The sequence below is a fragment of the Aotus nancymaae genome, unplaced genomic scaffold (genome assembly GCF_030222135.1).
Source record: "Aotus nancymaae isolate 86718 unplaced genomic scaffold, 86718_ANA_hifiasm-v0.15.2.pri h1tg000032l_1, whole genome shotgun sequence".
NCBI lineage: Eukaryota > Metazoa > Chordata > Mammalia > Primates > Aotidae > Aotus > Aotus nancymaae.
The window spans coordinates 948,929-959,508 of record NW_026988446.1 but is presented as its reverse complement, the minus strand read 5'-3'; the positions used below and the strand labels follow the sequence as shown (position 1 = coordinate 959,508).

Genomic DNA, 10,580 nt, shown 5'->3' with positions numbered 1-10,580 from the left:
ATTTTACCCTTTGTTTAAAAGTCAAGTCACAGCTAACTCTAGGAACACTGCCGATGAGTTAGCCTGGTTCCACCAAAAAGTTTTGTTTTTTTTAAAAAAAAAGCTACTTCCCTGACCGGGAATCGAACCCGGGCCGCGGCGGTGAGAGCGCCGAATCCTAACCACTAGACCACCAGGGAAGACACAGAAACTGCTGTGGCAGCATCCCGTACTAAATAAACATCCTGTGACGTGTATCCTATACAGACATATGATTGGATGCTTTTTATCGCGACATTTGGGAAGATGCTGACGGCACTTCCCTCGCCTTGGTAGGTAGCCCTCTCGCTGCCGCAGATAGGAAAAACCGGGCAGCAAAGACGAGTAGAGTCTAGTTGTAACCATCTTCCTGAAGAAGACAATAAAATGCCAACAGGCTCTAGGAAAATTCTAGGGTTTCTTAAGGGGAAGAAAATATTAATAAAACGACTGTGTCAGAAGTGGGATTCGAACCCACGCCTCCATCCGGAGACCAGAACGCCCGTAGGCAAGGTTCTCACCTTGAGTCTGGCGCCTTAGACCACTCGGCCATCCTGACACTCAAACACGAAGTCCCTCTCACTTTTTCTAATGTCTGTGTTCCCGGCGCCTGCCCGTCACGTCACACCGCGACGCGGCCGCGGGCCTCCTCCTGACTGGGTGCGATGCTACCGCGCCTCCAGTTCTCCGCTGAGCTCTGGAGAAAGCCGCGACTGCAGCGCTCTACCGGCCGGAACCGAGGCTGAGGACCGTGGGTTGTGCGCGTGCGCCAGCGCCCGGCCCCGCAAACGCCGGGAGATGCGTGAGGAAGGCGAAGTAGACGCTGCGTCCTCACGTTGCGGCCCTCGCGGGGGAAACCCCGGCGGTCGTTACTACTTGGAAAGTAGCTGGAAAAAACGCTCGCCACAGAGTGATAATGGACGCTTTTGTTTTCTTCATTATCGTTATAATTACAGCGGCTTTCTGCTTCATGGTTCCTGCAGGAGCCCTTCCCTCAAGGCCCCGCTTCCTCCACGAAGCCGCCCAGCTGCGGTCGGCGGGGACGGGCGCCGGGAGGTGCGGGAAGCCGGGTTCCGTTTACACCGCAGTTAACCGGTCGGAAGCAGCAGCGCGCCCCAGCGTCCGACGGGAAGGCCCGGGACGCGCCCCGCAGAGCGTGTTCCGCGCAGCATGAGGCCCTCTGGACTCACCCGTGTTGTCACAAGTAACAGAACGTTATTGAAGGTCATCCTTGATGAGTACTGCGGTGGTTTCCACATCTTACCCGTTGTGAATAACGCTGCAGCAAACATGGGTGCAGACGTCTCCTCAACATAATGATTTAGTTACTTTGGATACATACCCAGTAGTGGGAGTCCAGGATCATACGGCAATTTTAAGTTTTATGAGGAGCTTCCATACCGTTTTCTACGATAGCTGTACTAATTTACATGCCCTCCAACAGCGTGCAAGAGCTCCCTTTTCTCCTCATCCTCACCAATGCTAGCTATCTGTCATCTTTCTGATAAAAGCCTTTCTAACAGATGGAAGGTAATATCTTTTTTTTTTTTTTTTGAGACGGAGATTTGCTCTTGTTGCCCAGGCTGGAGTGCAGTGGCGTGATCTCGGCTCACTGCAACCTCCGCCTCCCGGGTTCAACCAGTTTTCCTGCCTCAGCCTCCCAAGTAACTGGGATTACAGGCACGCACCACCACAACGGGCTAATTTTTTTTCTAAGTGAAGACGGGCTTTCGCCGTGTTGGCTAGGCTGGTCTTGAACTCCTGACCTCATGTGATCCACCTGCCTAGGCCTCCCAAAATGCTGGGATTACAGGCGTGAGCCACCATGCCTGGCCAACATCTCCATCTTTTTAGAGTCAGTCACCGGTGCTTCATTTTGTCCCTTTGGTAAGGTATTTTTCTGATTGTTCTTGATTCTGCCATACATTGGTGTGTGCACATTTGAAGAACTAGCTACTTATTCCAGTCTTTGAAGATTTGATTATCTGAAAACACCCTTTATCAATCAGCCTGTCCAGAAATTCTGGGCAGGCCACCTGTTGTGGCCAATGGGTGAGCTTGCTACTTAAGTCCTCAGGTTGGCTGGTCTAGTGTCTGGGTGAGTAGGCAGGCAGGTCTGAAGGCTGGATCCACTAGGATGAACCTGTTGATTGGATCTGCTGGGGTAGACCTAGAACCTGTGTCCCTGGTGGTGAGCCTGAATCCCAGGTCTACAAGGGCTGACTTAACACTGGAGTGGGCCCTGAGCCTGAGTCTGCAGGGACCAGCCAGGTACTGAGATAGGCCTGGAGTCGGTGTCTTCTGGAACCTAAGTCCATAGGAGTGAACCTATGTCCTGAGTTCACAGAGGCTGGCTTAGAGCCTGGATCTCCAGCAGTTATCACTGGATCCTCAGTCCACAGAGGCTGGCCTGGCTCCAGGGTCTACTGGGGTGGCCTGGACCCCGACTCCACTGGAGCCTAGGATTATATGTACTTCCCAGGTAGTTGGATCCACCAGGGCTGGCCTGAAGCCTAGTTATACAGGGGTTGGCCTGAAGGTTAAGGGTGTGTGTGTGTGCTACTTTGGAGACTAAGTCTTTAAGGTCTAAGGATGTTGGCCTGGTGCCTGAGGCTAGATGTGCTAACTTGGCTCTAGGGTGGGCCTGAAGCCTGGAGCTGTGGAGGCAGGCCTGGGACCTTGGGCTACCGGGGTCAGCCTGACCCTGGGGTGTGGCTGGAGACTGAGTCTGTAGGGCCTGGACTGGTGCTGGGATGAGCTTGAAGCCCTGTGCCACTGGTGCCGGCCTGGTACTGGAGTGGGCTCAGAGGCCAGAGACTGAGTCACTGGCCTGGAACCTGGGGATGCAGGATCCAGCCTGGGGCCAGGCAGACTTGAAAGCTCATACCTCAGGTACTGGCCTAGAGTCTGGGGATATGGGGGCCTGCCTGGAGCTGGGTTTGACTGGGGTGGGCCCAGCATTAGGGTCCAAGGCAAAATCCAGTGCTCACTTCTCTCTTTCTCCAAGTAGAAGGTATCTCTCTCTGCTGTGCTGCCTGAGGTTGAAGGGTGATGTAGGTAATGTAAAACTGTCCTTCCTACCATCTTCAATGCCCCTGTTCCTTGTCTCTGTGTGTGTGTGTTTACAGTGTCTGGCTCTGCCACCCAGGCTGGAGTACAGTGGTACAGTCTTGGCTCACTGCAACCTCTGCCTCCCATGCTCAAGCCATCGTCCCACCTCTGCCTTTTGAGTAGCTGGAACTACAAGTGCCCATCACCACACCTAGCTAATTTTTTGTAGACATGTAGTGTCAATTTGTTGCCCAGGCTTTTCTTGAACTCCTCAACTCAACAAATCTACCTGCCTCAGCCTTCCAAAGTGCTCAGGCCTGATCCACCATGCGCGGCCAGTGCCTCTCTTCTTACTTCTTTGCTACACCCAGGCACTGTGGTCTCTCATCTGGTTTCCTTACTTCTTGTAAAAATATTTTCATTTGTGAATAGTAGTTCAAATTGATGTATCTACAGGGCGATAGGAAATGGAAAATCCTGGGCTGGGCATGGTGGCTCATGCCTGTAATCCCAGCACTTTGGGAGGCCAATACAGGTGGATCAACTGAGGTCAGGAGTTCGAGACCAGCCTGGCCAACATAGTGAAACCCCATCTCTATTAAAAATACAAAATATTTGCTGGGTATGGTGGCAGATGACCGTAATTCCACCTACTCAGGAAGCTGGGGCAGGAGAATTGCTTGAACCTGGGAGGAGGTTGCAGTGAGCCAGGATCTCACCATTGCACTCAAGCCTGGGTGACAGAGTGAGATTCTTTCTCAAAAAAAAAAAAAAAAGAAAGAAAGAAAGAAAGAAATGGAGACTCCTTTTCTGTCATCTCGTTCTATCCCTAAGGTGGGCAATTTTTTTTTTTTAAATCACTTTGGAGTCCTTTCTGAAGGGAGAAAGTAAACACTGGAGGAGGGTTGTTTTCCATCACCCTGACATCCTAATGCTTCTGGTGGCCTGTGTGGCCTTCAGTCCATTCTGGCCTGCCTGACCTCACCTCCCTGTCTCCATATCCCCCAGCAAGCTTGGTGCGTTTTCCTAAAGGGACTTGATCTGTCTTTGTTCATTTTGCCTTGCCCAGAAAACTCCCTTGCTCTAGCTGAGCACCATGGACCAGGATGCAGCAGAGAATAAAACAAGTATATGTCCTCAAGATGCTCACATTCCAGCAGAGAAAGACCTAGAATAAATAAAATAATTATTTGTTGGGAATGAGTGGTGATTAGTACTGTTGAGAAAAATAATGCAGAGAAAGAGATTAGGGAGAGATGCAGGTGGTTCAGAAAATCTCTCAGTATGTGGCATTTGAGCAGAAATTTAAAGAGAGTCAAGGAGTGACCAGAGAAAAATATCTGAGGGAAGAGGGCTCCAGGGAAAGAGAAGAGCAAATGAAAAGGCCAACAGGGAATGCAGAACTGACAATATGGCTGAAACTGAGTGAGAGGGCCTGGTGCCTGCTGCAAGCCACCTTGGTCTGCACTAGATGGCAGCAGCCCAGGTGGTGAGCAAGATTTGAATTCTGGGTCTATTTTGCAGGTAGAGCTAACAGGATTTGTTGATGTGCAAGAAGTAAATGAGCATCAAAAAGGATGTTTTGGCCTTAGCAATACAAGGAAAAGACTTAGCATTTACTGACAAAGGGAAGGCTAAGGGGAGGCAGATTATGGATGAGGGAGAGTTCAGTTTTAATCTTCCAGTTTGAGATACCTAATAGATATGTCAAGTAAGCAGTTAGGAACAATCCTCTGGAGTCCAGGGGAGAGGTGATGCTTTGTGATCAAGGCCTGTCCATTTAGTGTTCAAGGTAAAGCATCTGTCATTAGGGTCTGGCCCAGGGGAAGCAGCATGGTATGGTTAGCCTCTGCATGCGCTCCTGAAAGTATAAATATAGGCCAAAGCCTTGAAATAAACACAGGCTCGAAGCCCAGGACCCTAATCTAGTGGATCGCAATCTCTGCTCAGGGGTCCAAATGAGATGTTTAGTCACAAGCTGTTCTAGGTGCTCCTAGATAGAGTGAACTGAAGACTGATAATGAGGGAAGGGGAGAAGAATTCTTCAGTCAACCATGTTTCCCAGTTCTTACTGGTGGGAAGGGCTTCATTTCTAACCAGCTGAATGAGCAGTGTAAAGAGGGTAAGATCTACCAAGTCCTGCTGAATGGAAGGACAGAGAGAAAGCTAGGGAGTAGCCCAAATATAGTCTGGTGAATGGACTAAACAGGAGGCGAATGCAACAAGAATAGAACTAGAAGAGAGATCTTCAGATTGTTGGTAGCTCACTAATTCTTCTGTATTAGAAGCTTAATGCTGGAAGATGGCTGAAAAGAAATGGTTGGATTCATTTTTTAGCCCAAATGCAAAACTTTCTAGGTACAGAGGGAGGAAATGAGATGAGGCAAAGAAAAGGGGAGTAGATGAAGGAGAGAAAGCGGGGGCAAAATTATGCAGCGAGAGAGTCACAGAGAAGGGGGAAGAAGAGCAGTTAGAAGTAAAACAGAGGCCGGGTGCGGTGGTTCATGCCTGTAATCCCAGCACTTTGGGAGGCCGGGGCAGGTGGATCACCTGAGGTCTGGAGTTCGAGACCAGCCTGACCAACATGGTGAAACCCCGTCTCTACTACAAATGCAAAAATTAGCCAGGTGTGGTGACATGCACCTGTAATCTCAGCTACTCCAGAGGCTGAGGCAGGAGAATCACCTGAACCAGGAGGCGGAGGTTGCAGTGAGTCGAGATCGCACCATTGCACTCCAGCCTGGGTAACAAGAGTGACACTCCGTCCTGGCGTGGGGCCGAGGGAGGAAGTAAAACAGAAGGAACATTAGAGCACCCAGGCTGTTCGTGCTGAGGGGCATCTGCAGGCCAATGCTGCTCTGCCCCTCCTGGGCTCATTGGCGCCCAAAGTCCAGAGGGGGCCGAGGCAGCAGGGGGCTGGCGTGTCAGTGCTGCCCGAGTGTGCGCACACCCGGCCGGGTTGCAATAGCGCCGGCCTTGGCCTCGACTTTGCTCCGAGATTAGAGTGGGCACTGGGAGCAGGGAGAGGCCAGGAGTTGGATCCGACATTTCAGAGCCCGTGGAGCCGGCACCGGGAGCGGTCAGAGACCAGGCAGCAGAAGCAGGCATTTCGGAGCCTGCCGCGGTCAAGGGGGGCCTTCCTAGCCCCTGGAGAGGGAAGAGAAGCCGGGTCTGCAGCCACAGGCTTGAGCAGCAGTAGCTGTCCCTGGGAGGGCGGGGCTTCTGGCTGCTCCTGGCCCCCAAGAGCACAGGGAGGCCTGGGTCCGCAGCCACAGCTGCGCGACAGCAGCTGCACCCAGGGAGCGCCCAGCTCCCACCCCGTCACCTCAGAAGGGGGCGTGGCTTCTGCCTGTCCCAGCTCCCACCAGCTTTGTGGAGAAGGCCCCCTCCCCCACTGCAGTCAGCATCTGGCAGTAGCAACTCTAGACGGGCTGCCGCTGCCACCAGCACAAACCACAGCGAGGTTGGACAGCTGCTGCTTCAGCATTAGGAGCAATATGTCCCTCCGCGGCCAGCGTCGCAGGCTTACAGCGGCCAGCACCCCTGCAGACGCTGAATTTCCCACGATGAGTCTCTAGCTTCCTGCTCCTCATCCTCTGCTCTCCGGCCCAGAGCCGAAGCTAACAGAACCAGCCCAGGCAGCTGGGCCAGCCAGGAGCAAGGGCAACCGCATGTCTTATATACCACCCTATCCTGCCTCAGCCACGTGGCATCACAGAGGGCCCAGGTCAGCCGCATGAGGGCCTGATCAGACTCAAGGTAGAGGCATCACCATCAGTTGTCATTTTTAGGAGAGGTTCTCTGCCTTTAGTGGCCTCACTGCAGTCTGAGACCTTGAATTCCATCTTAGCATCCCATTACAACAGCTAAGATTAAATGTGAGCTATTTGTACTTTTGTCAGCGTTGAACCACACAGTTTACAGACTGCTGAAACTGCCAATTCCTTTTTCACATAAAAGGGTCCATGTGGAGGACATATTTATCTTCATAACATTTGTTTTTCCTGGACTACACATGCACCATAGCCCTCTTATTTCCTGCCCTGGGCATAAGATAAGCGTTTTGGATTGTACTAGAGACCACTCCCAGGTTTTAAGCAAAAGATTTGCTCTTTGAGGAAATCTTCCCTGCTTTGTAAGGATACAAGTTAAAGAGCTGGGTGGTGGACTGGGGGACCGAGTGGGGGTGGGGGCGGGGGGTGGGGAATTTAGTGCTCAAGAAAAACGGAGTTGCACTCCCAGCAATAATGACTGGCTGGAGGAAGAAGATACCAGTCACTGAGAGGATGCAGGCTGAGAAAGAGGGAGGATTTGTGCAAATACTTGGAGCCTGGGCTGGGCTGAGGGTGTCTGTGGGTCTTGTGAAATTTGGGGCACAGAGTCCTGAAGGCATGTTCCTTTTCCCACAGGGAATACATCTCAGGATTTGAGAGCAGTGGGTTGGCTCATTCCTCCTTGGGCCCAGGGAGTGGAAAGTAGTTTTTCTCTTTGGAGAGAAGATACTAAAAGTTCAGAGGGTACAGCAATATTAGATTTGGCTATGCCCAAGGCAGGAGAGAAGAAGAGGGCTATGGTGCCATGTGTAGTCCAGGAAAAATTAATGTTATGAAGATAAATATGTCCTCCACATGGACCCTTTTATGTGTAAAAAGGAATTGGCAGTTTCAGCAGTCTGTAAACTGTGTATAGCTCAACACTGACAAAAGTACAAATAGCAAGTCCCTGAGAGGATTTCAGAGAGTAAGTGCCATGAAGAAAATACAACAGGGCACAGTGAGGTAGAGAATGACTGAGGAAAGGGAGCTTTCTAAGTGGGTGATTTTATAGCCAAGATTTACATGACAAGAAGAGAGCAAATGGATGAAGAGCTAGGTGATGGGCTGGGGGATGGGGTTGGGGCACGGGGTAGTGGGGGGGATTGAGTGCTCCAGAGACAAAAGAACTCCCTCCAGCATACTTGGCACACTTGAGAAATAGCAAAAAGGTGGGAGTGGCCAGGACAAAGTGGGAAGTAGCCAAAGGCCAGATTAAGTAGGGCCTTGAGGCCATGATAAGGGTTTTGGATTGCACTAGAGACCACTCCCAGGTTTTAAGCAAAAGATTTGCTCTTTGAGGAAATCTTCCCTGCTTTGTGAGGATACAAGTTAAAGTAGGAGGCAAAGCTATTAGGAAGATGTAGCCATAGATCAGGTGAGAGATGATGGTGGTATTGTAGGCTTAAAAATAGTCCTGGAAAAGATAGATATGTATGTCCTAATCCCTAGAACATGTGGAGATTAATTTTAATTTTTTTTTAGATGGAGTCTTGCTCTGTCACTCAGGCTGGTGTGTAGTAGCGCAATCTTGGCTCACTGCAACCTCTGCCTCCCAGGTTCAAGCAATTCTCCTGCCGCAGCCTCCGGAGTAGCTGGGATTACAGGCCTGTGCCATCGTGCCCGGCTAATTTTTTTTTATTTTTTTATTTTTAGTAGAGACTACTAAAAATACAAAACAGAGGGATGGATCCAAAAAAGGAAAGAAGGAGCCAGTGAGGAGGGTGGAAAATCAGGAGCATATGAAGTCACAGATGTTTCACCTTGTTGGCCAGGCTCATCTTGAACTCCTGACCTTGAGTGATCCACCTGCCTCGGCCTGGGATTACAGGTGTGAGCCACTGTGCCCAGCTGGAGATTACTTTATATGGCAAATACTTTACAGAAGTAATTGTTTCAGGATACTAAAATGGAGAGATTATTTGGATTATAAGGATGGACTCTAAATGCATTCACAAGCATCCTTGTAAGAGAGAAGCAGAGGGAGATCTGACACAGAAGGAGGCAATGTGACCTCAGAGACAGAGATTAGAGTGATGTGGCCACAGGTCAGGAATGCTGGCCACCATTAGAAGCCAGAAGAAGCAAGGAAAGGATTCTCCCCTAGAGCCCTTACAGATGACCTGGATTTTTGGCTTCCAGAACTGTGAGAAAATACATTTGAGTAAAGGGAGCAAGTTTGTGGCTGAAAACAACACACAACACAATTTGTTACAACAATCACGGAAAATTAATACAAGTGACTTGGAGTAGGGTTTTAGCATTTGAAAGTGTCTGAAGTGACTGGATTTAAGATAAATTTTTGGAGACAGAACCAACAGGATTTGCTGATGTATATGGTTTAGGTGTCATAAAAGGCAAAGAATCAAGTCTGATTCCCTTTTATTCCCTTTTTTCTGAGCAAGGGGGTGGGTGATGACATCGTTTACTGAGACGGGGGAGGGAACAGGCATTATTGTTATACATTTTGCCATAGTTATGTTGGAGAAAATATCACCTATCATGTGTCAATGCTCTCTACATGCCAGGCACTGTCCTAAATTCTTTACATGTGTTAGCTTAGTTAGCCCTGCTAAGTGGGCAGTAAGATACATGATTGGAGTTGAAAGAGGGCTAGGCTACGAGCCATCGGTGTTTTTAGAGCCATGGAACTGATTAGATCACCCAAGAGAATATATCCAGAGAGAAGAGCTGGTTCAAGACCTGAGCCAAGGCACACTTCATCTTTTGGCAGAACAGAGGGGATGGATCCAAAAAAGGAAAGAAGGCGCCAGTGAGGCGGGTGGAAAATCAGGAGCATATGAAGTCACAGAAGTAAAACTGGGGCCAAAAAACGTAGAGGGAGCCATCAGGATGGGGAAGAGAGCTACGTAGTCGCACTCTGTCTAGGGCAGAGAGGCAGACACCTGACAGCTGCTATGCAGCAACACGACCGTCGCCAGCGACCTTGCGAAGAGCCACGGCGGGCGCTGGATGGGCAGGAAAGTTCCATCAGAGCCACCTGGAGAGAAGGGGCTGGGAAGTGAGAGAGTCCGCAGAGAACGGAGGCAACTTGTAGCAAGAATTCCGATGCTAATAGAAGCGGGCTGTAGCTGGCGGGAATCCGCGGTCCCGAGAGGGCTCCAGCTGGCTTTCAAAGTGGCTGCTTCTGCATCATGTTTGCAGGTGGCGACTGTGAGGGGAAATCGCAGGTGAGTACAAAACGCGAGCAAGTGAAGAGGCCACGCCCGCAAACAGGTCGGGCGGGCTGGGGTTGGAACTCAGGAGGCCTGACTCTGTCTCTTCTACTTTCCCCCAAACCTTTGGTTGCCAAGCGCAGACGCTCACCACAGAAGCGACCCAACCACGACTCCACGACTCCCGCGAGGCTGCACGACACGCGCGAGCGACTCGGGTCGGGGAACCACAATTCCCGGCAGGCGTTGCGCGGGGCACCCAGTGCGCAGGCGCACGCCGTGGGCCTCCGCCTCTCCCCTCCCTCGGGCGCCCGGGCCCCATTTCCGGGCTAGAGCCGCCGCCGCCGAAAGGCACGGTTTCCTCTTAAAAGAGAAACGACGGCTGCGCTCGCGAGGTGGGCCCCTGTCTTCCCGCAGCTCCGGGCCTGTTCGCTAGGCCGGGAGGCGCAGGCGCAGGCGCAGTCGGGGTGAGGGCGCGTGGGGGCGCACAGGTAAGGCCGGGTGGGCGTGGGTCGCCACGGGG

The 10,580-nt window shown here is 51.2% G+C and overlaps 1 long non-coding RNA gene and 1 other non-coding gene across 2 annotated transcripts; one reads left to right on the top strand and one right to left on the bottom strand.

The window, feature by feature from the left end:
- Positions 1–471: 471 nt before the first annotated feature.
- Positions 472–577, bottom strand: TRNAL-CAA (transfer RNA leucine (anticodon CAA)). Its single transcript has 2 exons — positions 540–577; positions 472–517 (listed from the first exon to the last, which is right to left on the bottom strand). It is a non-coding gene; the product is annotated as a tRNA-Leu (tRNA).
- A 638-nt stretch (positions 578–1,215) lies between these two features.
- On the top strand, positions 1,216–10,319 carry LOC135277714 (uncharacterized). The gene is made up of 3 exons (XR_010345311.1): positions 1,216–1,905; positions 8,538–10,072; positions 10,201–10,319. It is a non-coding gene; the product is annotated as an uncharacterized LOC135277714 (long non-coding RNA).
- The last annotated feature ends 261 nt before the right edge of the window (positions 10,320–10,580 follow it).